Source organism: Hyaena hyaena, unplaced genomic scaffold (assembly GCF_003009895.1).
Source record: "Hyaena hyaena isolate Hyena2069 unplaced genomic scaffold, ASM300989v1 scaffold_30, whole genome shotgun sequence".
NCBI lineage: Eukaryota > Metazoa > Chordata > Mammalia > Carnivora > Hyaenidae > Hyaena > Hyaena hyaena.
In genome coordinates, this window is record NW_024080662.1 from 3,864,146 (window position 1) to 3,889,498 (window position 25,353).

Consider the following 25,353-nt stretch of genomic DNA (forward strand, 5'->3'; position numbering starts at 1 on the left):
CTGAATGCCTAGTAGCCATTGTAGGCACGTCAACTGACGCATGCCTGTTGCAAAGGGACCGGGAAAGGGAAGCGGATGCCGCGGGGCTGTGCGAAGTTCCAGCTAGTGCCACTGTTGCTGAGTCCCCGTGAGACTCTTTGGCGGCGGGGCTAGAAATAGTTCAGGGCCCTTACTTTGCAAGGGGCTGAAAGCTGTGCATTAGCATTTTGTAACCCAGAAATGTTGTTTGTTACTGTTAGTACAGAGGCCGGGTGTCCTGGTACCGTGCTGTCTCTGCGATTTGCTTTAAAATGCATCAGTACCAAAAGTGCGATCTGAGTGTGAGTCTGTGCCGATTAATCTACACCCTAGAACGAGGCCAGTTGCCCCAGGCAGGGCAACTCCAGGGGTAGTAATTAGAATTTAATCAGAAGGCCATGGCCCAGAGGGGCTCCCACAGTGCTTCAGCTGTCTCTCTCTCCGATCTATCTATCGATACCAGAGGTGGTGTTAGTTCACATTGTGTGTGAAGGGGTGGGTTCTCATTGGTGAAGCACCGAGAAGCCCCACAAACATGCGGGCAGGTTATTAGAATCTATGCCTTGAGCCTTTCCTCCTTCCCACTTAGGAGTATTGACCACGGCCTGTGTGTCCAGCTGCTGATTCCGGAGGATATGGGCCAACCTGCATCTCACCAGACGGGTGGCCAATCCCTGTACTAGAGTATTGCCACATTTGCTTCAAGTAAGACTTTCTTTGGTGCACCATCTTGTTAGAGCACCCAAAGAACGGGAAGTTTAGACTTCATCAAGCTGACAGGAGATGGTGTAGTTGATAGGTGCCCCTTGCTAATGAGTGTGTGTGTGTGGAGGAATTTGGTCAGAGACATGTAACCGGGAGTGTGAGAAGGAGCTGGCCCTGGACTCCTGTAACTAATGACAGCTGCTCATATTAACCAAAGGAACCTCATGGTTGCACATGACCAAACTGGAAGGTGGGGGTGCACCTGAGTGGTTCAGTTGGTTAAGGTCTGACTCTTGATTTTGGCTCAGGTCATGATCTCCTAGTTCGTGAGTTCAAGCCCTGCATGGGGCTCCATGCTGACAGCGGGGAGCCTGCTTGGGATCTTCTCTCTCTTTCTCTGTCTCAAAAAATAATAAATAAATAAAATAGGAGGTGGGAGGTGCCCTTGCGAGCACAGGGGCCCTTCAGTTTTCATCAGAAATATTTGGTATTCATCAGGTCTCAGGGTCCCAGCTAGGCTGGAGTCGGGACAGGAATCGAACCCCCAAAGACATGGGAAAGGGTGTTGGGAACAAGGCAGGGCCCAGTCATAGTAAGACTCAGGAGTGAACAAGCTTCCATGAGGGAGATGGGAGGAGGGAGAGGGGGGAGAGAGGAGAGTCCCAAGAAATGAGCCAAAGACTGCAGCCAGGACTGGAGCACAGTTGAAACTAGAGCACATAAGAGGCTCCACAGATGTGACCCTCAGAGTCTGTACTGCAGCCTCCTTAGGGACCTGGCAGAAGGGGACACGGGCGTGATGTCGCCTGCAGAAAGGAGGCAGCTGCAGAGCCTGGAAACCAAGCCTGCCAGCCTTCCATCCGTAGTTGACACCCCGGAACCACTACAAGGAAATGCGGAGAGATTAGAACTCATGATGCCTTCGTCTTTATCAAGAACATCGAATCATCACACTCTTTTCACCGATCAGCATTCTCAAGGTCATTGGAAAGAGTACAAAGCTGGCATGAAAGTTGCTTTGAGAAGTTCACTATTCAAACTCACAGCTCAAGTTTTCTGCAGAGGGAAGGGGGTTTTCCAGAACACGAAAGAGGAAGAAGGAGGAGGGGGAGCGGGTGCTGTGGGCAAAAGGGCAGGGAAGAAGAAGAGACACGCCATCATAGCCCAGAGGAAGATTTCAAGGGACTTGCTGGGCACATACATGTGAGGCTGTTTTCCCGGTCCCTGCTCCACCTCGCAGAAATCCTTAGCAATCCCCCACTGCTTATAAATACATGTGCATCTCATACTTCCAGTGTTAGAACTTGGACTTGTCCACAGTGACTTGTCCCATCCCACATGCCAGTTAGGTCATGGATAACATGCAGTTCCTTTGGTTAATACCAACAGCTGTCATTATTTAAAGGAGTTGAAAGTTCCCTACGTCCCCTGTAACCTCACTCCGAGGCTACCATAAAAGCAAGCCTCAGAGTGAGTTCTGCCCCCCAAATACTTCTTTTTAGCAAGCAGGCAATACTTTCAAATGCAGGGGGATCATCTAAGGGCACACAGAGGTGGTGAGGATGTAAACAGAGACCTCAAACAAAACATACCTTAGTGACAACTGATATAAATGGATTTTCTTGTTTTGCTTTCAAAATCTCCATGTGACCTGACCCCCCACCCAGCAGGGGAAAAAAACAATGTGATAAAATATGAGCCTCGTGTACTGTGAAAGATTTGCAGGTGCAAATATGAGATGTACTGCCCAAAACCGGCATCCCCCCGTTCCCACCAAAGTGTCTACCAGGAAAATCTACAGGGAGACTCCCTCATGAAGGCACGAAGGGAATTGTGAGAGAGGCAGGCTTTATCTGCCCAGCTGCAGGTGCGGGGAGGAAGTCCAGTCCAGGAGGGCAAGACTGGGTTTCTAGAATCTGCACGGTGCAGCAACAGACCTCAACCAGGTGAGCACCCGACAATGGGGTCCAGCCAGTCATGTACCAAGGGTAGCGGAACTCAGAATTCAACATAGCGTCCCCAAGACTGGTGATCCCCCAAGTCTAAGAAGACGGGCACAGGGAGGAGGGCACCTGGGATGACCATGGGTTATAGCACCAGAGCCACTGGCGTGAAATTTTGGAAGCCGAGAGGACTCCAACCCTGAGCAGGGACTGAAAGTGAGAGAAGCTCAAGAGTGGGCTCTGGAGGGACTGAGCCACTTTTGGGTAGAGACTGGGTTCAGAGAGTGAGCGAAAATCCCAGTTATCAGAGACCGTCAGCACCAAGTTCAGGGGCAGATACACACTGGCCATACCTGAAGCTGAAGCCTGGAGCGTTGAGCTAAATCCCCTTAAATGCCCCTTCTAAGGTTGGGACTAATCCCCCAGATAGAAGTGTTTTACTTACGATGGACTCAGCTGCAAGTAACCAGGACCTCGGCTGAAAGTAGCTTTAACAATAAGGAGATTGTTGACTCACAAAACGGGACGATCAGCAGAGCAGGCTTACAGCTGATCTCATCCAGCAGCAGCAGCTCCATTTTCCTGTGACTTTCTAGACTCTGCCTCTCTCGAGATGGTGGCTTCATTTGCAGGCTGGTAGCAAAATGGCTCCCGCCATGCTGACCTTGGGTATGAACGGTGCAACACCGCAGGGTGAGTTCCCTTTGAGGCACATAAGCCTTGTGGGCAGGGTAGTTCCCTAAGCAAAATCCTCCTCCTGTTAGGAAGAAGGGTGAGGAATGATACCAGCCACAACCAGAGCTTGCCAAAGGCGGGATGGGGCACAAGTGGATAGTAGACTGGGGTCACAGTGCTCGTCCCCTCTGATCAACTGCTGGACCCCAGGCTAGCCACTTCAGCTCTTCAGTCCCCAATTTTTTTCATCTTAACATAAAGGCATTAAAGACTCTAAGACTCTACTCATCTCTAAATAGTCTTTGACTCCATGAAACGGGTTGTTCGTGGATTACTCTCTACAAGCCTTCGAATATGGGAAATAATTGTCATCTTTTGTGGAAGGTCATACTCTCTAAAGATGGCCACAGTGACTTGTCCCATCCTACACGCCCACCTGCAGTGGGAGCGACCTTGCCACTCTGCCATCGGGAAGTGGAATCTAATTCTCATCCCCATAAGTCTATGCTAGCCTGATGGCCCGCTTGTACCCAGGGGACTGTGGGAATGAGTCACTATGAAACCGTGGGAGAAATCACCCTGACAGCCTTCCCAGAAGGCTATGCAGATTCCAGTTCTCTCAGAACAAATACTCACTGCCTGAGAATCTAGTGCCATATAAGAAATCCAGCTAGTCTGAGACCGCCATGCTGGAGGGGCTCTGTATAGGCATTCATGTGGACCACGCAGCTGAACTTCCAGCCCACCGCCAGCCTCACCTGCCAGCCATGTGCAGGTGCCATCTTGGACACCCAGCCCAGGCAGACCTTCAGATGACTGAGGCCTCAATGACATCATACCGTGAACCGCATGAGAAATCCCACAGGTAAAGAGTTCAGCTGAGTCATTTCAGAATTCCTAAACCTCCAAAATCATGAGCAAAATAAAGCGGTTGCTGTTCTACACCCCTGTGTTTTGCAGCAGTTTAGTATGTGGCAGAAGTAACCAGAATATCCATATGGAAAAGTGGGCACCGCTGAACCAGGAAAGATTTAGGGTCAATTTTGAGAAGTTGTTTCTGATCATTGCAAAACATCGGCGGCATCTAATTTCTCTTTGTGGCTGTTTACGAAATTGGGTGGAGAGAGTCTTTGAGGAATGATGCGGTGGAGTCTTGACAGGAGGTAATGACAATGGACCTTCACGTTTATGCAGCCCGCTGTAGTTTGTGAAGAACACTAACTCATCTGAATGTCAGAATAAGGGCTAAGGCACAATTCAGCCTCCATCTTGGCTTAGCCTCCCTCCTGGACTTCCTGAGACTGTGACCCACCTGTAGAGAGAAGACTAGTGGATGAGCAAAACTCCCCTGTGGTGAGCACCCGTATGCACTGAGCACACTGCCAAACACTCAGTCCTAATTGTCTCCATGTTGCCCCTCATCTGGGACCACTGGGGGGCTGGAGTCCTCTGAGCTACCAAGCGTCCCAGTCAGGGCCCCCTCGTGCTCCTCGGGGAGCTTCCTCTGATGGTCTCAGGGTCCGGCCCCCTTTTTCAGCTGCTTTTAGCAGCTGCTGCCTTGACACTCAGCAGATGCATCCTCTGGTTAATGGTTTGCCTTGTGGCGGGTATGCAAACAAACCCCCACGAAGCCTCTGCGTATTGGGCAGGGCACACGCTATTAATGCTATTGTAGCAGCTGGCCTTCAAGATCCCCCCCCCCACCCCCACCCCCCGCCCCGGTGGTCCGCACCTTCGGACGCTCACATCCTTGAATGGGGTGGACCTGTGTATCAAATGGGACTGTGCAGAAATGACAGGGCTTGACTTCAGAGGCCGGAACATCAAAGATAGTGTGGCTGCTGTCTCTCTCTCTTCAATTGCTCACTCTGGGGGAGGCCAGCTCTCCCACTCAAGCACAGAAAACTCAGGTGGCAGGAAACCAAGGGCCCGTGCCAGCAGCCACGTGAATGAGCCGTCTCGAAAGCAGGTCCTCCAGGCCCAGTCAAGCCTTCAGATGACTAGAGCCCCCGTGACCATCTGGGCCTCCTGCCATGAGCTCTCAGGGACTCAGACCACCCAGCTGAGTTGCTCCCAAATTCCTGAGCTCCAGAAACAATGTAAGATAATCAGTGTTTAAGGCACTAAGATTTTTGGTTGTTTTTTTTTTTAATTTTTTAATGTTTATTTTTGTGCGTGAGAGAGAGGCAGTGCAAGTGGAGGAGGGGCAGAGAGGGAGGGAGACATAGAATGCCAGAAAGGCTCCAGGCTCTGAGCTGTCAGCGCAGAGCCGGACGTGGGGCTTAAACTCACAAACCGTGAGATCATTCCCTGAGTCAAAGTCAGATGCTTAACCAACTGAGCCACCCAGGTGCCCCTAAGGCACTAAATTTTGAAGGAGGTTTTTTTTTTTTTTTTTAAGTGATAGATAATTAATAGAAACAGCCTCAGAGATACCCAGCCTCAGAGATGCCCAGTGACTAGCCCAGAGCTGCCCAGCGAGAGCTGTGGCAGAACAGGGAAGAGAGCTGTCATTGTGTGACCACTGACCGTGTGACTGCTGGTCTGCTCAGCACAGGTTCTCTTACGGCCTCATGATTCAGCTATTCTCTACTTTGGCCCCAGAGAAGGGTGGGATGAGGTGGCAGGCATGACGCAGAGGGCTGACCCAGCAAGCCTGGCCGTCCTCAGAGCCTAGACCCACAAGGCAACCGGACCGGGAATCCAGGGTGAGGGAAGCTGGCTGGGACCCCTTGTTCCCCCTTGTGCAGGGCCCCCGTGACGAGAAACAAGCCAGCGACAGGGACATCTTCCCTCCCGGGCAGACACGTACACACACACACACACACACACACACACACACAGTTCACACACACTTCACACACGCGTTCTGGACTCCAGCCCCTACCACAAATGAAACTAGCATGACCTGCGAGGCTGTGATTCTGCTGGGCTGTGGTGAAGGTTTGTGGTGCAGGGTTTAAGTCCGGCGACTCAGCATCAGCCATGCCTCCAGTGTCCCTTCACGTACCCACTTTAGAGAAGTCACCCCAGCAAGGGGTGCTTTCGGTTCCTACGTGAACCACTGGCCGTGTCATTGCCAGTGATCCTTCTGCAGGCTGGGCGTAGGGGCATCATGAGCCTTCCACAGTGACACAGCATGGCAGTCGTGGGGTCAGCGGGTAGCCAGCCTACGTGGGTGCTTTCTCCTCCCGCCAGCCAGATTGGACTTATTCCAGCAAGAGCTTCTGAGGCCCCTGGGGAGGACTGGGATTAGGCAAATCAAGAGGGTCGGTAAGATAAAAAGATGAGGGGGGCTAAGCAGTCATGGCTGTGTTCGGGGTCCCCAGACAGGCTGTCAGCAGCGGGGGGGGAGCACCCAGGTAAAGCCAAAAGCACAGACTGGGGCTCCCAGCGGGAAGCAGAAAAATGCCCGAGCAGCAGAGGGCAGCTCCTTGGCACAGAGCAGACCTACAGACGGGAGCTGAGGAGAACGCCTGAGGTGGTGACATGTCACGATAAAGGACCTCAAGGGTCTAGCAGAGGGTCTTGTGCCTGCCCCCCGGTGTGACATTCAAGGATGTCCACAATGGAGAGGGGAAAAAAAACTAGAGTTTAGGGCGCCTGCGTTCGAATCTAAACCCAAGATCCCACCACTTGGAAAATCTTGGGAAAGTTGTTAGCCAATGTGGGCCTCAGTTTCTTCATGAGTAAAGTCAAGCAAATGATTTTCAAACTGGTTCCTTAGAGACCCAGGGTTTTGGAGACCTACCTAGAGTTTGCCATTGGGAGGAAACCTGTAAGCCAAGGCTGTCCAATAAAAGTATAAAGCGAGTCACATATGCCATTTTAAATGTCTTAGCAGCCACGTTTTAAAAAATCTAAACCTCAATAGGTGACGTTAATTTTCATTCAGTATATCTAAGAGATCATTTCATTTGGTCAGTTTATTACATTTATTAATAGGATATTTTACGTTTTCTTTATTGTACTAAATCTTCAGCATCTGGTGTGTAACTTGCACTTTAAGTGCATCTCAGTTCACTCATATCCACATACCCAGTGCTCAGTGCCAGGGTTGTGCACTTGGCTTGTAAAGAGGGAGGAATGAGGCTGTAAAGGGCGAAGACTGCCTCCTGGTGGACAAAACAGGGAAGTGTATGGGGAAAACCCAGAGAAGCCGAGGGTGCTTGGGGCTTATTCAAGCAGAGGGGGCGAAGGTAGGGGAGGGAGCCTGACAGCAGAGGTCCTGCGTTCATTTTCCTGCACCCGGAGATTTTAGGGACCGCTAGCCAAGGTCTCAGTCTCTCTGAAAATGCCTTTGCCTTTGAACTGCCACGTGCATCACCTTGATTTGAGGCTGGCATTATACAGGATTATGATCCAGGGAAATGCGCGGGCATGTGGGAGAGTACCCGCAAATTTGAGAAGCAGGGCGAGGCGGGCCTCCTGAGGAATTTGCAAGTGAGAAATAATGGCAGACCCGCCCCTGGGGAGGGTGGATGTGGGCTCTTCCCTCAAGGAATTTCCCCGAACAGGGCTTACCAGGGGTGGAGCACAGACCCGAGGGGTTTTGAGTGGGGAAAAAATATTTAGACAGCAATACAGTCCGCAGAACAGTTGTCATGAAAAGAGCAAGGAAATCAGAGGTATTATTCATTCAAGAGGCAGAAGAGCAGAGCTAGTTAGGAATCTGGGTCTCCGGAGCCGACTTTGCTTGCTTCCTGTGTGTGTGGCTGTCAGCAGGTTACCCCATCTCTCTGAGCCTCGGTTCCCTCATCAACGTAGATAATAATAGTACCCGCCTCTGTGTTTGCAGCATGATGAGTTGTGTTTGACATGAGGATGCCCGTACATCGAATGCTTCGAACAGACGTAAGGAGGTGTCGTGTATTAGCTACTATGGTTATAGGAATCCCTTTAAGGGGCAGTATTTTCTGTGAATGTTCACACAGGGGTCAGCCTCTTCCTCAGTGAGTTGAAGTTCAAGTGAAATTACGTGGCAAGTCTGAGTATCCTCTCCTCAGAAGTGACAGTATTATTTCAATAGAGGGCAGTGGCCCACAGTAAATTCTCTAGCATCTTTAACTTGTAACTGCCGAGAAGGCCAGCTTCCTCATGGGGGTGGGGGCTGGGGGACACTTAGAACTGGTGAGGTCCAGTCCCCTGTTTTACCAATAGAGAAGCTTCCCTCAGGGTACCTGGCTGGCTCCGTTGGTTAAGTGTCTGACTCTTAATCTCGGCTCAGGTCATGATCTTGCAGTTGGTGAATTCAAGCCCCGCATGGGGCTCTGCACTGGTGGTGTGGAGCCTGGCTGAGACTCTGTCTCTCCTTCTCTCTGCCCCTCCCCTGCTGTTCTGCCTCTCTCTCTCTGTCTCTCTCTCTCTCTCTGTCTCTCTCTCTCTCTCAATAAATAAACACTAAAAAAATTTTTTTTAAAGAAGCTTCCCTCCTTCCCAGGGAAATAGGTGAACTTACCAGGGTTCACAATTCTGCCTTTCAACTTTGATGTTGATGATTTCAATAATCTAACTTTTTTTTTCTAAAATAATGCCCACCCATTTGTTGAGCCACTGAGTGACAACCAATGGTCAACGTCATGTCTAGCCCATCAATTCTGCAAGGGGGGTGTCTTTCCCATGTTATAGCGGTGTCTCCCAACCTTGCCTGAATTACAGGACTATCTGGAGCAATTGTTTTACTTACAAAATCTGAGCCCCTGGGCAGCGGCCACCTCAGTGTTGGCCGCACTTGGGAGGGAGGGGGGAAGTGACTTAAAAAAAAACAAAACCCTGCTGCTCTAGGTCCACACTCCAGGCCGATTAACTGGAAATCTCTGGCTGTGAGACACCAGCATCTTCAGGCCCCACTGTGGATTCCGTGTAGCTCAGATGGAAAACCACTGGCCCTGATGATGTGGTCCTGGATCTGACCAATCCTCAAAATTGTGCCCGGGGGCACCCGGGTGGCTCAGTAGGTTAAGTGGCCAGCTTCGGCTCAGGTCATGATCTCGAGGTTCATGACTTTGAACCCGCGTCGGGCTCTGTGCGGACAGCTCGGAGCGGGAGCCTGCTTCGGATTCTGTCTCTTTCTCTCTCTGCTCCTTCCCTGCTTGTGCTCTGTCTCTGTCTCTCAAAAACTGAGTAAAAACGTTAAAAAAAATTTTTTTTTAAATATCATGCCTGGAGCATTTTTGCAATCTGCTTTTCCTCACCACAGCGTGCTGCAGCACTAGCCCGTGCCAGATTCTTCTATCTCTTTCTTTTATTTTGTTATTTTTCTCCACCAGTCATCCACAGCCTGGTCCTTCCTCACTCTTAGGGACTTCCTTGCCTGGTATATTAGTGTATATTCTTCTGGCCCACGTTCCATATGGAATATATATTTATATTCTTGACAACCCCAGTGGGCATGCATTTAGTTGACCTGAATGACGCTGTGCTGTAAACACGGTCTGGAATACTTCTTTTTACCCGATGTCATGTTGTTGAGCTATAGCCACATAGCTGCCGTAGATCTCTTTCTGGTTTTTCTGCTTTGCCTCACTACGTGACGTGTGTACCAACATTGTATGTGTCCATTCCCTAGGGACAGACACCCAGGCTGCTTCCAGTCTTTGCCATCAAACACGACAGTGCGTGGAGGGTCTCCCCACTTGTCTGCTAAGGCCCGTGCGGAGTTTCTCAGGATGAGGACCCCCAGAGTGAAACTGGGGGATTGGAGGGTATTTGTAGCCTTGACTCCCCACAGATGGCCCTCCAAGTGCTATACCAGCTCACACTCCCACCAGCCTCACCCTGAGGGTCCTCATGTTCTCCCTTCTCCTCAGTCTTTGATGCTATGAATTTCTAATTTTTGCCAAATACTTGGCTTAAAAATGATGTCTGTAGGGGCACCAGGTGGCTCAGTCGGTTAAGCATCTGACTTCGGCTCAGGTCATGATCTCACGGTTCATGGGTTTGGGCCCCGAGTCGGGCTCTGTTGCTGACAGCTCAGAGCCTGGACCCTGTTCAGATTCTGTGTCTCCCTCTCTCTCTGACCCTCCTCTGCTCATGCTGTCTCTCTCTCTCTCAGAAATAAATTAAAAAAAATTTTTTTTTAATTTTTAAATGATGTCTGTAGCTTACATTTGCATATACCTGATTGCTGCAGAAGTCTCATATCCCCAGAGCCATTCGGGACCTGAATTCAAAGGGCTGAGCCAAGGGAAGTTTCCATCCAACAACCAGTAAAATTCCTGACCGACAACCAGCACTTGGCCAAGGAACTGTGTGACTTGTGTGTACTGGGAAGTACTTGCAGCCCAGGAGGAAAGTGGGACTCAGAGGTCATCATGACCAACATCCAGCCAGTTCCCGTGAGAACCAGCCTGAGGATCCAGGTGTCCTGACCCGTCACCAAGGCTCTTCCTACTAGATTGGGTGGTACCTGGAGCCCATCAGGAGGAGAAGGCCTTCCCTGCAAAGCCCGGGTTTCAAACTTTGTGGGACAACTGGGGGTTCTGTTTGTTTTCCTGTTTTGCTTCTTTTATTGTTTTTTAATTTTTGATTTTACTTTATTTTATTTATTTTTTGAGAAGGATAGAGCATATGTGTAAGCAGGGGAGAGGGGTGGAGGAGAGAGCAGGCCTCTTAAGCAGGCTCCATGCTCAGTGCAGAGCCAGACACAGGGATCATGACCTGAGCCGAAATCAAGTCGGAAGCTCAATCGACTGAGCCACCCAGGCGCCCGTGTTTTGTTTCTGTAATCAGCTTCACAGAGACAGGTAATTCACATTTGATAAAAAAACACCCCACTCCCACTAAACGGACATTTCCAAAAGTCTACACCAGTGCCACCACTACCAGTCAAGACATGAAACATCTTGGGAATACCCCAAGGAGGGCCCTTGCAGTCAGTCACCCACCTCCCTAGACAAATCACCCACCCCCAGGCAACACCGACTTGCTTTCTGTTAGAGTAGTCTTCCCCAGAATTTCTGTCACCATAGATTAGACTTCTCTTTCCCAGAGCTTCCCAAGTTCCATCCCGTTCTGAATGTGCACGGTGGTGTCAGGGAGCCTGCTGTTTGTGAGAGCCATCGTGTCATTGCACGTCTTAGTAGCGTGTTCCTTCCCGTTGCTGACTATTCTCCCTTGGGTCCATTCACTAGATGATGGACATTCAGTAGTGTCCAGTTTGGGGCTATAACGAATAAAGCTGCCGCAAACCCTTTTTGGCCAAGTCCTTGCGTGGAGAGCAGGGTCAGGACCAGAGGCACCCAAGGTACAAAACTGAAGGACACTCACTCTCAGCTTCAGGAAGCAGCCGGATCTGCACTTGCCCGGACCTGAGAGTGAGCGCCTCCTTAACCACCGCCCCTCAGCATCTTGCCTGCCTCGCCCCGGGCCTGGGACAGGTGAGCAGAGTTTTTCCTCATACAGCAGGATTTTCACTGTCGACTTCGAGCCCAGGAACAGAGGCAGAGTCTGAGTTTCCCAGCATGTGAGCTGAAGACCCCTGGTCCAGCCTGATTAGCTGCTGAGCTCATTAGACTCGGGGATCCCTGCCCCCTCACCACTACCTGACTGCATCAGGATTTCTGGGCCAAGAGCCTGGAGATCAGCGTGTTTGGTACAACGTAAGGGACACACCAGTACTCTGAAGTTGTAAAACCACTGCCGGGGGGTGGGGGTGGGGGCAGTAAATAGCCCTTGAAGCTTCTAAAGCCGTAGGATCAAGGCTTGTTTATCTTGGAAGTAACTGAACTGAAGAGTCACAACAAGTCCCTCTATGTAAAAACAGCACAGAGAGATACTGCCTAACCTTCCCTCCCTTCCTGCCACGGTCACATCCGCCCCAGCTACGGCGCACTATCGCCGGGAAGTGGACATGGATACAATGTGAGGTTCCACTGCATTTTATCAAGTGTACGGATTCCGGTAACCAGCGCCCCCATCGAGATGCAGAACTGCTCCCTCACCGCGCCATCCGCCTCTCCCCCGAACCACCTGTCTGCTTCCGTCTCCAGGATTTTGTCATTTCAAGAATGCTGTGTAAATGGGATGGGACAGCATGTGACCTTTTGAGATCGCAGGGGGGTGTTTACTCATCGTAAAACCCCTGAAGTGTGTCCAAGGAGTTGCACCCACCCAAAGCGTGTCCCTTTTCATCACTATGGAGTAGCCCATGGCATGCCATTGAGCCATTCACCCATTAAGAGCCTTTTTGATTGTTTCTAGTTCGGGGCCCTTGAGAACGAATCTTCTGTAAACATTCATGTACAGGTTCTTGTGAGGAGGTGAGTTCTCACTTCTCTGGGATCAATGCCCAAGTGTCTCTGCCCCTGGGTGTTCAGGTTTTTGAGTCATTGCCGAGCTCTTTGCCGGAACTGCTGTGTCCTTTTGCATTTCCAGTAGCAATATTATGGGGACACCTAGTTACCCCACATCATTGCCGGAATTTGGTGCTATTACTGTGTTTGATTTTATCTCTTCTTATAGCTTTATCTCTTCTCTTAACTTTGATTCATATTTCCCTTGTGGCTGACGATGTGAAATATCTTTTCGTGCCCTTGTTAGCCGTTTGTCTGTCCTCTTCAATGAAATGTCTCATGTCTCTTGCCAACTTTTAACTGAATTGTTTGGTTGGGTTTTTTTTTACTACTGAATGTCGAGGATCCTCTATACATCCTGAAAGTATATATGCAGAATCCTTTGTCTCCTGTGTTGTTTGCAAGTATTCTACCCCCATCTGTGGCTGGTCTTACAGGGTCATTTGCTGAGCAAACATGTTTCACTTTGCTGGAGTCTATCTAATTTATCTGTCTTAGGCTTATGACACTTTGGTGTTATGTCTGAGAGTCCTTCGCCAAGCTGTAGTTCCCCAAAATCATCTCGTATGTTTTTATAATTTTCTATATATGAGTATGTCCATGGTGCATGATGAGTTAATTTTTGTGAAAAGTCCAACATGTACATTGAGGTTCTCCTTCCTTCTTTTCTTTCCTTCCCTACCTTTCCCTTCCTTTTTCTTTTAACTTTTCTTTGTTTTTTTTGCGTATGAATACCTAATTACTCCAGTACCATTTGTTAAAAAGACTCCTTCCTCCATTGAATTTCTTTTGCACATTTGTCAAAAATCAGTTTGCCATCCTTGTGAGGGGCTTTTTCTTGGTTTTCCATTAATCTTTGTGACCACCCTTTGGCCAGTAGCACACAGCCTTCATTACTCTAACTGCATAATAAGTCCTGGAATAAAGTAGTGATTCCTTCCATTTCTTTCTTCTCCTTCAAGATGTTTTAGCCATTCTATTTCTTTTGCTTTCTATATCAATTTTAGAACAAGCCTGGTATGCCTGCAAACTATCTTAAGAGATTTTGATAGGAATTGCGTTATAACTACATATCATTTTGGAGAGAAATGACACTTTGACTGTGATGAATCTTCCACCCCATGAACATGGTCTGTCGCTCCATTTATTTAGCTCTCCTTTGATCGATTTCACCAACATTTTGTAATTTTCAGCATCCATGTTCTATACATCTTTTGGTGACTTATGCATGAACATTTCTTTTTTGAGAGATTGTAAATGGTATTGTACTTTAATTTTGCTTCCCACGTGTATAATGTTCGTATATAAAAATACGATTGCTTTTTATATGTTGATCTTATATTCAACTTTGCTAAACTCTTTTACTCTCTTAGAAATTGCTACAGTCTTGTTTTGTTTTTGGATATTCTTTGGTATTTTCTAGGCAGTCTATTATGCCATCTGCAAGCAAGTACAGTTTTATTACTTCCTTTCCAATCTGTATGCCTTTTATTTCCTTTTCTTGCCTTAATGTACTGCCTAGGGATTCCAGTACTGTATTGAAGAAGAGTGGTGAAGGCAGACATCTTTGTCTTGCTCCCAGTCTTACTAGGAAACATTCAGTCTTTCACCATTCATGTGATGTTAGCTGCCAGTAGTTATTACAGATATTCTTTATCAAGTTAAGGACGTTGCCCCATCCCTAGTTTTTCTGAGAGTTTTATCATCAATGGGTGTTAAATTTTCTCAAATGTTTTTACTGTACTAGTTGTTATTGCCACATGATTTTTCTGCTTTAGCCTTTTTATATTGCGAATTACATTGATTGACTTTGAGTATTGAACCAGCCAGACTTACATCTCTGGAACAGACCCTATATTCTACTTGCTAATATTTGAAGATATATTTTCATTTATATTTGTGAGGGATATTGGTCTATGGTTATAGTCATGTATCTTTTGTACTATTTTTGTCTTGTTTGGATATAGGGTAATACTAGCCTCACAACATGAGTTGAGAAATGTTCTCTTCTGTTTTCTGGAAGGGAGTATGTAAAATTAGTGTTTACTCTTTACACATTTGGAAGAATTATCCATTCAAATTCTTTGGACTGGGTTTTTTTTTTTTTCCAGGAGTTTTTATAAGCTGTTTTTAATGTTTTATTTATTTGTGAGAGAGCACAAGTTGGAGAGGAGCAGAGAGAGGGGGCAGAGGATCCGAACTGGGCTCTACGCTGAGAGCACCAAGCCCAATGCAGGGCTCGAACTCATGAATTGTCAGATCGTGACCTGAGCTGAAGTCAGACACTCAACTGACTGAGCCACCTAGGCACCCCTTCAGGAGTTTTAAAGTTGTGACTTCAGGGGCGCCTGGGTGACTCAGTCAGTTGAGCATCCGACTTCAGCTTAGATCATGACCTCATGGTTTGTGAGTTCAAGCCCCACATCGGGCTCTGTGCTGACAGCTCAGAGCCTGGAGCCTGCTTCAGATTCTGTGTCTCCCTCTCTCTCTGCCCCTCCCCTGCTGGCTCTCTCTCTCTCTGTCTCTCTCTCTCAAAAACAAAAATAAGCAGAAAAATTTTAAAAACAATTTAAATCATGACTTCAATTTCCTTAACAGTTACAGGGCCATTCAGGTTAATTTATTTCATTTGGGGTGAGCTATGGTAGCCTGTGTAATCACCCTGCTTCATCCAAGTCATAGAGTTGTCTGGAGGATTTGACTACTATCCTGTGGTGTCTGCAAGGTTTGCAGTGATACCTTCTGTTTCATTCCTGATATTAGCAATTTGTGAATTTGTGCCTTTCTCTCTCTCTCTCTTTTTTATCAGTCTTTCTAGAGATGTATCACTGTATCCGTCTTCTCAAAGAACAAACTCTTTTGTTTCATTTTCCTGTTGTCTTTCTGTTTTCAATTTTATTAATTCTCTCCTTATTTATTTTTCTCCCTTCTACTTACTTTGAGTTTATTTTTGCTTTTCTTTTTCCAGGTTCTTAAGATAGGGCCTTAGATGATTTCTGTGAAAGAGTTTCTCTTTTCTGGTGTAAGCAATTAGGCTACAAATTTCCCTCTTAGTTCTCCCTTTCTGACTCATTTTTATTCCATTCTACGTGTGTGTGTGTGTGCGTGTGTGTGTTTGTTCTCCCCTTGAGGCTTCTTTGATCTTTGGATTATTTTAAAGAACTCGATTTCTTTTCCAATAACTCCTTCGGTGAAGATTTTCAGGCACAGGAAGTTGGTTTACTATTTTTATGTATTCTATTTTATTATGTTCTTTTCAGCTGTTGATTTCATAGTAAGGGTGTGCTGGAAGGCAAGCTCATCTTTAGCCCAGAGCTTCGTCAGCTAACTTGTGTTGACATGGAAATATATGTGAGCCCCCCCCCCACACCCACACACGAATACACACACATGCCCATGATACACTTATACGAACACTGAATCGCCAGAGCTCATTTTCAAAAACAAGGCTAGGAGCAGACCCCGCGGTAAACAAGAAACATGAAAGGTAAGGTGTTTAGGAAAAAGGTATCAAGTCAGCATTGCATCTCTAAAAGAACTAGGTCAAACCAGAAACCTCCAGCGGAAATATCAGAAACATTTCAGAGTCTGGGTTGATTTCTGGTATATTGGCAATACCTGCCTTCAAAATCCATCCCCCTCCTCCACTCCCCACCATCACTGCCCCTATCATGACAGGTCAGTCATCCGGCTTCGAAAAATTAAAAGGAAACAAAGACATTACATTTAGTACAACTTTGGAATGGAAATTCCAGGAACTAACAATGTATCACGGTGAAAGAAAGCTTCATGGTGCAAAGCCATTCAGTGCAAGACAGATAATTATGCCCTTTTCGAATGGTATGTGCTAAGGGGTCATAGATAAATTGTATTTATGCAATATTTATAAACATATAAGTCTTTCTCCATCCATCTGATAACTATTTCTGTTTTCCTGTTTTTATGCTTTTACTTCTTACATTTCAATCTATCTGGAACTTTCTATGGTTGTAGCTTGAGAACAACTTTACATATCTGGCGGTGCCTAAGGTTCCTCAGCAACTGAGCCATGAAATTAGGTCTTTGGGCTCTAAACTTCAAATGCACAGTGAGGGAGGCAACTTCAAAGGTACCCAATCAGCTTAGACCAGGGTTTCTCAACCTTGGTGCTATTGCCACTTGGATAACTTCCTTTCCTGGGAGTCTATTCTGTTTGGCAGCATCCCTGGCCTCTATCTGCTAGATATTAAATGGCTTCCTCCCAGTTGTGATAACCCAAAATGCCCCCGGACATTGTAAAATTTCTCCCGATGAGAGTAACTTGTTGACACATACGCCTTCTTATCCCCTGCCCTGGATGCTGTACAAAGCCGTGATGCCTGCTGCCATGGCAGCCATTTTGCAATCATGAGGAATGATTCTTCAGAGGTGCTGAGGCTGGTACAAGAGACAGAAAGGGCCCTGGTTCTTGATGACATTGCTGAGTTGCTGCATCCACCCTGGCAGCATCTTCCTCTGGGAAATTAACAACGTGCCATGACTTAAGCCACTTTAGTTGTTACCTGCAGCCAAGAGCATCCTCGTGAATCCACGGATCACCTTATTCTTCTGCTTAAAAGCTTTCGCTTCTCCATTCAGGATGAATTTCCTTCGCTTTACCTCCCTCTCCTGCCTCATCGCCCACGGCTCCTGCCAGGACACACTTGCTCCTCGTGAGCCATAATCAGAGTCCTCTGAACCAGTCCCAAGGCTCTCTGTCTCCTGATTTCTACACACGTGGTCCCCAGATGCCACGTTCTCCCTCCTCTCCTCTCTGTTCACTCCTACTCACCTTTCCAGACATAGCCCGTGTCGTTACCTCCTGGAAGTCTTCCCTGAACCTCCATGTGGTGATATGGAAACGAGGACCCCAAGTTGTTTAACACCCCTCCATTTGAAGGAGATTACATGTTTCCTTAGGCAGGATTTGGACCTTTGCGACTTTTTTTTTTTAATGTTTTATTTATTTCTGAGAGAGAGAGACAGCATGAGCAGGGGAGGGTCAGAGAGAGAGGGAGACACAGAATCTGAAGCAGGCTCCAGGCTCTGAGCTGTCAGCACAGAGCCCGACGCGGGGCTTGAACCCACAAACCATGTGATCATCACCTAAGCCAGTCGGACGCTTAACCGACTGAGCCACCCAGGCACCCTGGACCTTTGTGACTTTTCATTCTCTGAGCACCAGAGTCGTGTGCTGATTGACTAGCTCAGGCGGCGTGTTATTCACAGACACGCAAGGTGGCTTTTTAAAGAAGTTTTTATTTAAATCCCAGGTAGTAACATTAGTTTCTAGGGTACAATATAGTGATTTGACACTTCCGTACATCATGGGGTGCTCATCGCAAGTGCCCTCCTTAATCCTTATCATTTATTAACCCATCCCCTCCATTCACCTCCCTTCTGGTAGCCCTCAGTTTGTTTGAGCAGAGGGGAAAAAGAGACAGAGAGGGAGAGAAAAAGCGAGAGAGCGTGAGGGAGACAAGGTGACTTTTGTGGTCAGGACGCACAGTGTGTGAGATGAGCTAGCCAGAACTGAAGGCACTGGGCAACCCAACTCAACCCAGGGAGAGGAAGTTGCTCATCTTTCAAGCTGCAAACCCTGACAGCTCTGCCTCTTACTCACATCCCCCGCTCCGAATCACCTGGTGGTCCAGAATGTGCACTATTGCATAAGCATCCCCTACACCTGGCATTCGCCCCCCCCTTTCCCTGGACAACCTCCACTCATCCCCCGGGTCCCCCTTTGACATCACCTCCTCTAGGAAGCCTTCCCTGCCTCTCCAAGGCTGATGTGTCCAGAGCCTGTCCTTCACATCACATTTAACCCACTGCCTCCAAAGGTCCATTTCCACATCGTTGAGCCCGCAAGTATCCCAAAGGCAGGGAATGCTTTGTTTTCTTTTTGAATACCCAGCACCTGGAATCATGCCGGGGCTGGCTGCAAAAATAAATGTTCATGGCATACTTGGGCCAGTGGCGGGGCCGAGTATTTTTTGCTCTTGTCCTTCATTCAAACATGTATTGAGATCTGCCCACGTACTGAGGGACAGCTTCCTGCCTTGCGTTTGTTTTCCTCCCGCCATCCAGGCACCCAGAGCCAGCAGCTACAGGGCACTGTAGCTGTTCGAAGTGTCTAACTCCTGTACGTGATTTCATGCTCGTTACAAGTCAGGGAGGTTGGTGTTGTAATTATCTGCAGTGCGCATAGGGAAACTGAGGCACCAAAATCACACGGCCCCTGTTTCTGGGGTCTGAGTTGGAACCCTACAGTCGGACTCCAGAGCCCATGATATTCACCCCCACACTGCCTGCCTGCCTGCCTCTGACTCACCCCGACAAACACAGAGGCCAGACCCCACCCAAAGAGCTCGTTTACATAGGACTGAGCGGGACTTAGGGTACTGCACTCATCATGAGCCCCACGTGGTGCAGTTTCCACACCGACCCCCCCACCCCCCACTACGAAAGCGTAGCTGAGCCCTGGGAGCACCAGGAAGTGGCCAAAACTCTAGCAGATCTGGAACCCGACGTGCCCGTCTCCCCGCATCACAAACACATCCTGTACTTACTCTGCTCCAAACTCCTGTGACCTCTGCCAGGAATGCTATCACCTCCTACCTGCCCGCCCCACCCACGTGCGTTTGAAGAGCCATGAGGGGGTGAGAAGAGGGTGGACTTCCTGCTCGGAATGAGCTGGCAAATGCCCCGAGCACCACCAGGGACATTCCCCACGAGGCCCCTTCCAGAGGCCCTGGAGAAGCCAAGAGCCCTGCAGCCTCTTAAGTGTCTGTTGGGTCTTCGGCACTGCCCGAAACCTTCGGAGGCTCCCTCCAGAACCATCCATGCTGTCAGAGCTCCAGTCCTCTCACTGCGGCCTGTGGCCGTCCCTCTGAAGCTCCTCACGGACAGATCCTGGGGGACTCTGGCAGGGCTTTGCTCCACCTGGGAACAGGTGCGCCCGGGGCGAGCAAGGCAATGGCAGAGTCAAGGGTGGCCCCAGTCGGCTCCCTGTGCTTCCCCGACTCTCAGTGTGAAACTGTCTTACCAGGTTCATGTGTGGTCAGATGGGCACGGCAGGCTTCAAAGGAAAAGGGCCTCAACCGGGGAGTCGGTGATTTCATCGTCACCCAAGGGTGGTGGGGGCCATACGATGATGCGGTTGGCAGCCCAGGGCAACGTGCCTCTTGGAGCTTTGCCATAGAGCAGGTGGGTCTACATGTGGGGGCTTTCCCAGCAGTGTCGTCAATGGAAGCCAAATAGAAAAGGTACCTCTCAGCAAGCCCCATCAAAGAGAAGTTTCTGGAAAGTTAACAGGACTCCTGGTGGTGAGAGTCTTCAAGGGGAACCCAAGAGTGTGGGGTGGGTGAAGGTGAGATGGAAAATCAGGCTGGGGATTTCCCCCAACCAATACCATGTACTCAAACTATCGCTGTGCAAAGCATCTCATAGAGGGAGGCCCTGGATAAGATCCATTTAATTATATCTCATACTTTAGTGGCTCAAGAACCTAGGCAGGATTTCTTTGCTTTGGTGGGGGGAGAGAGAGAATCTCCAGCAGGCTCCACACCATCAGTGAGAGCCTGATGCAGGGCTCAAAATCGAGAGTGGGGTGCTTCACTGACTGAGCCACCCAGGCACCCCATGAGCAAGGTCTCTTCTTCATGTGGTTTCCACAGAGACCCCTGAGTGTTGTTGAGCTGGTGCATGGGTCACTCTGAGCAGCTTCCCTCCCATGTCTGGTCCTCAGCAGAGAAGGCTGGACAGTTGAGCTCAGTTGGAACTCCCAGCCATCACATGTGCAGCCTCACCAGCATGGTGGCCGCATGCAGTTGGGCTTTGTAAGTAATGGTTCAGGGCTACCAATGAGGATGATCCAAGGGACCCCGTTGGAGGCAGCAAGGCTTCTTATAACCTAAAAATCCCAGAATGTCACTTCCAGTGCATTCTGTTGTTCAGGCAAGTCACCAAGACCAGCCCCCATGCAAGGAGGTGCGTTAGACTTCACCTCTCAATGGAAAGAGCAGTAAAACATTTTCAGCCATATTTAACCTCACATATTACAAGAGTTAGGAAGCACTTGCTAGGCTCATAGTGGGGATTTTTTTACTCCACACGTTTGTTGGGTTCCTAGTATGTTCTGGGCACTGTTCTGGGACCTAGAGAGATAGAGACATGATCAATACAGAGAATGGCCCCTGTCCTCATGGAGGCTATAGTCTGGAACAAAGTCTAAGAAATAGTTACATGGTGCCTAACATGTAGTAAATGTTGGCTACTCGTATTGTGATGAACAAAGAAGTCACTGTTGGAAAAAAATGTTACCGCAAATGGGGAAATGCCTTGGGACCAAAAGAAAACAATCAACAAAGAGCCGGACATTTGCAAGAGGGTGAAGCCTGAGCCAAGGAGGGGTGGTAATGACTGGGACAGAAGGAGGCGAGAAAGCCTGCATGCAAATGGAAGCAGCGTGTGTGGTGGGGTGCAGTGGGCCAGTGCAAGCATCACCGAAGGAGGCTGGCCTGGGATGGATCGCCCAAGGCTCTGAATGGGGACGGTCACCCTCGTCCCACCGGGTCCACCTTCTGCCGTCCACCTGCATGGGCTGCATCAACAGCCCCTCTAGCCCCCTTGCTGGCACAGGGGAAGGCTCCAGCAGAAGTTTGGTGGAGTGGGAGGGGAGGAGAAAGAGGCTGGAGTATTTACTCCGCTGGTCCCCTCCCTGCTGGGCAAGGAGTGGAAGGGATTACTTCCTCTGCCGAAGGCCACATCCCCTGTGAAGCTGCCAGCCCTCTCCTAGGGCTCTAGGCCCCCCCGGGCCTTCAGTGGCTCTTCCTCCTGTGCCTTCCGTCCTGAGATTGGTGGCCGTTTCCCACTACTGCTAGAACAGGAATACTTCACCACTGCCGTTTGCCTTCCTTACACTCTGCCCACACCTTTGGGAAATTCCTTTCCTCGAATTGTCCTCAGTCACCCTGTCGAGAGGGCCATGTGTCTCTTACCGGGATGACCCTGAATGATAGCACTCTACCAACTAGGACAGGACCTGGGGGCTCTACCTCAGGAACAGTTCCACCCAGCGGTATGCTGGTAAATTTTAACAACCTGCTCTCCAGAGGAAAAAGCCCTGGTTTGTGGTGTTTGTCAACTTCTGAGGTGTAAATACTTTCACCAGGGCTGATTTCAAGCTACCCTCATGACAGCAACCAGCCCGTAAAATTCCTAAAAACGTAGTGCAAGCCGATAAGAACCAGCCCTGTCATACCTCTGCCCAGATCAAAGGCCAGCTCTGGGTCTGCTTCTCCACCACCAAGCCACCCCAGCCAGACACAGGCTGGAAGTTCCAAATGAGAGATGGAGGGGTGGGGGGTTGGGGGGAGTTTCTGGACATCGTCAGCCTCCTCATCCTGCCCCTTAACCCAGGACTCTCTTCCTCCTGAGAGAAGAGAAAAGAGATCCTCAGATGGCCCTTGAGTTCCTGCCCTCTTGGAATTTCTAAAGCAGAGTAAGGATTAAATGTCCAAGAGGTTTATTGGGGGAAATGCCTGAAAGGCTAAAGGGAGTGGGAGCAGGGGTCGGCTGGGAGAGCCCTTAGGCCACGATGCACATACTTCCACCAGGAGACACAACGGTGATTCCATTGACCCGGAAGTTGAGGCGACCACCTGGCCACTTTGGGAACCCCTTACCTCTGTATCACCCAACAGGCAAAGAAGGGAGTCACTGAGCTGGCTGGGTGATTCATCCTGACCACCAAGAGGAAGCTGATCTGCTACTATACAGGAGAAGAAGGAAAGAATGTGTCTGGAGTACAGGAGCCCCTTCGGGGGTCTCCTACCATGTATCACCATGTCCTGTGATTCAAGTCAGCGGGAAAACACAACAACTTTCAACGAGTTTCAAGCAGAAACACTAATGGTCCAGGTTTTGGGTATGAAGATGCGGATCACCCACCAGACAAAGAACCATGACCCACTGAGGGGCTTGCTGAGGGCAAAGGGAATATGGAACAGGCCGTGGAAGAAGGTAGTTGTAGATAACAAGCTATGACCATGTGACCAGATACAGACATGAGAACGGTCATTATTACGAGTATCTCTTCCTTATTTTGTTATGAATGTGTGTATACATATATATTAAGCAAATATTTGTGTTTTCTTCCCTCTCTTATTCTCTTTTGACACAAAGTGTATTAATAATAATTAACTGTACATCACATTTTCAAGTGTATCAAGGCAAAGAACAAATATCACCCAGAGACTTTGAACCTGTGTGGGGAGAGGGTTGGCACATGTGCCATTGTATGCACGATGGTTGTATCACGTCTGGTAGAAGTGCAACTTTATTATTGTCAATGCATGCATGTTTGCTATTATAAATGTATGTATTAATAAACGTACAATATACCTTACACATATACCTCGAAACTAAAAGTGAGACCAAAGAAAGAAAGCTAGGAGGGGACATTGGTCGTGAGTATTCAGGCCTCAGCCAAGTGGAAGTGAAAAATGGCCAAGTGCTCTTTCTTCTCTTTGGTAGAAGTAGGAAATGTAACCTGTAAACTCATGTTCCATAGAAGTGACAGTGAGAGTCCTTGACTTCTGTCTCCAAATCTGGAAATCAGGGAAGGAAGGTTTTCTTTCTGAAATCAACTAGCAAACTTGCCATGTATAGGAAGGGGTCCATGGGGCTGGAACCAAGGGCTGCCTATAAATAGCAGGACCGGGTGTTTGGGTACCCATTTCACCTTCCAAGCAAAATGGACAACCAGGTGCAATGCTCAAAATTCTGCTCACCGAAAGGATTTCGCTCCATCTATGTCACTCAGGAATGTCCCAGAGAAGGATGCTACCTCTTGTGAGTGGTACCTGCATGTCATGAATAACCAAAGAAAAGGCAGGGGAATTTAGAGTTCTATACCCTCAGCTTCCTTGAGATCTTCCTGTATATCCCTATTCCAGTCTTCAGAATCCCATTCCATCCCAACCAATGCTCTCCTTTAACAAAAGATACCTTGCTATACTGTGGACTTGATTTACATTGCAATTCAATCACTTGTAGGTTGAGAGCTGGTCTAGTGTTCAGAAATCTCAGCCCTGGGGCTGTAGGAAATGGGGTTTCTTTAAGGACAGAGAAGTTTTTGGGTCATTTATGCAGAACTTGACCTGGCAACTGGAAGCCCGGAGTTCATCCTTTTCTTTGTCCCCTTTCTCATTATACACCCTAGTTTGGCTAAAATGTCCCAAGATACCAAATACATGAACACCCAGAACTTTACCTGTATAAGTATTGGATTAATAATCTACGTTAGCAATGTTTCGTGCATCTCTACCACCACATCAGGCAATGCCCTCTTTGCCGCTGAAGATAGAGTCATCAATGTCTTTAATCATATTGAAGAACCAATTTTGGAAAACCCAGTGCCAATTCAGAAAACTCTTCCCTAAGATTCTCTTCTTTGACAACAACTGCTATTATCAAAATCTGTATATAAGTCAGGGTTCTACCAGAAGGATAGAGGAGATAGATAGATGGATAGATAGGTGGATAGATAGATAGATAGATAGATAGATAGATAGATAGATAGATAGATAGACTTATTGCAAGAAATTGTCTCACAGAATTCCAGGTATAGACCAGGCAAGCACAGCCCCACTGGAAAGGCCATCAGGTAATCACAGGTGGGAGACTCCAGCAGACGGTAACTTTCCAGCCCACAGGCCAGGTCTCTTCTTCCTCAGGGAAGTTTTAGTCCTCCTTTCAGATCTTTCAACTGATTGGACAGGGCCCATCAGATATATCAAGGATTATCTCCTTTGTACAAGTCAAACTACCGTAGGTGTTAATTACACTTATATCCCCTAGATTAGTGTTTGACGGAGTAACTAGGTACTACCACCTAGCTAAGCCAACACATAACACTGACCATCATGAGGTATAATTAAAGTACAATAACGCATACATGTTTAGAGTGTACTATTTGTTCCTTTCGACACATGCATAAACTCATGAAACTATCACCAAAGTCAAGATAGCAAAGTTTTTACCGCCCCGTAAGTTTCCTTGTTTCCCTCTGTAATCGGACTCTTCCTCCATCCCCATTCCAGGCAACACTGATCTTCTATCCCTGTAGATGAGTCTGCGGGTTTTGGTTTTTTTTTTACACCTTTATATAAATAGAATCACACAGGGTGTTCTGTTCCTCACTTCTTTCCCTCGGCATCATCATGTTGTGATTCATCGGTGGCGCACCCTGGGTTAATCATCTGATCCTTTGTATTGCTAAGGGCATTCCACTGTATGGACATTCCTATCTGTTTATCCACCCCCCTGATGACAGATGCCCGGGCTACTCCACGGTTGGCACTATGACAAATAAAGTGGCTAATGATCACTTATGAACAAACGTTTGCAGGGACGCTGTTTGTGGTTCTCTTGAGTAAATACCTAGGAATGGAATAACTGGGACATGTAGGTGTACAGGTGTTTAACCTTTTCTAGAAACTGCCAGGCTGTTTTCCAGAATGGTCGTGCTTCAAGTTTTAAAGCTGTCACCAAGTAGTCTTTCGTTTGTTATGTGGGTCCAAAATTTTGTATGAAAAGAAAAATTGGTGTTGGAATCTCACAGTGCTAGTCTGGCGTATATAAAGAGGGCTGTGCCTGCGGCAGCATTTCTGCAGCAGCTGGAGGATGAGTGGAGGGGG

General features: G+C 48.2%; 1 protein-coding gene across 1 annotated transcript in view; it reads left to right on the plus strand.

The window, feature by feature from the left end:
- Positions 1 to 25,353, plus strand: part of XCR1 (X-C motif chemokine receptor 1) — a 99,720-nt gene that overhangs the window by 55,020 nt on the left and 19,347 nt on the right. The gene's annotated exons all lie outside the window — the stretch shown is intronic.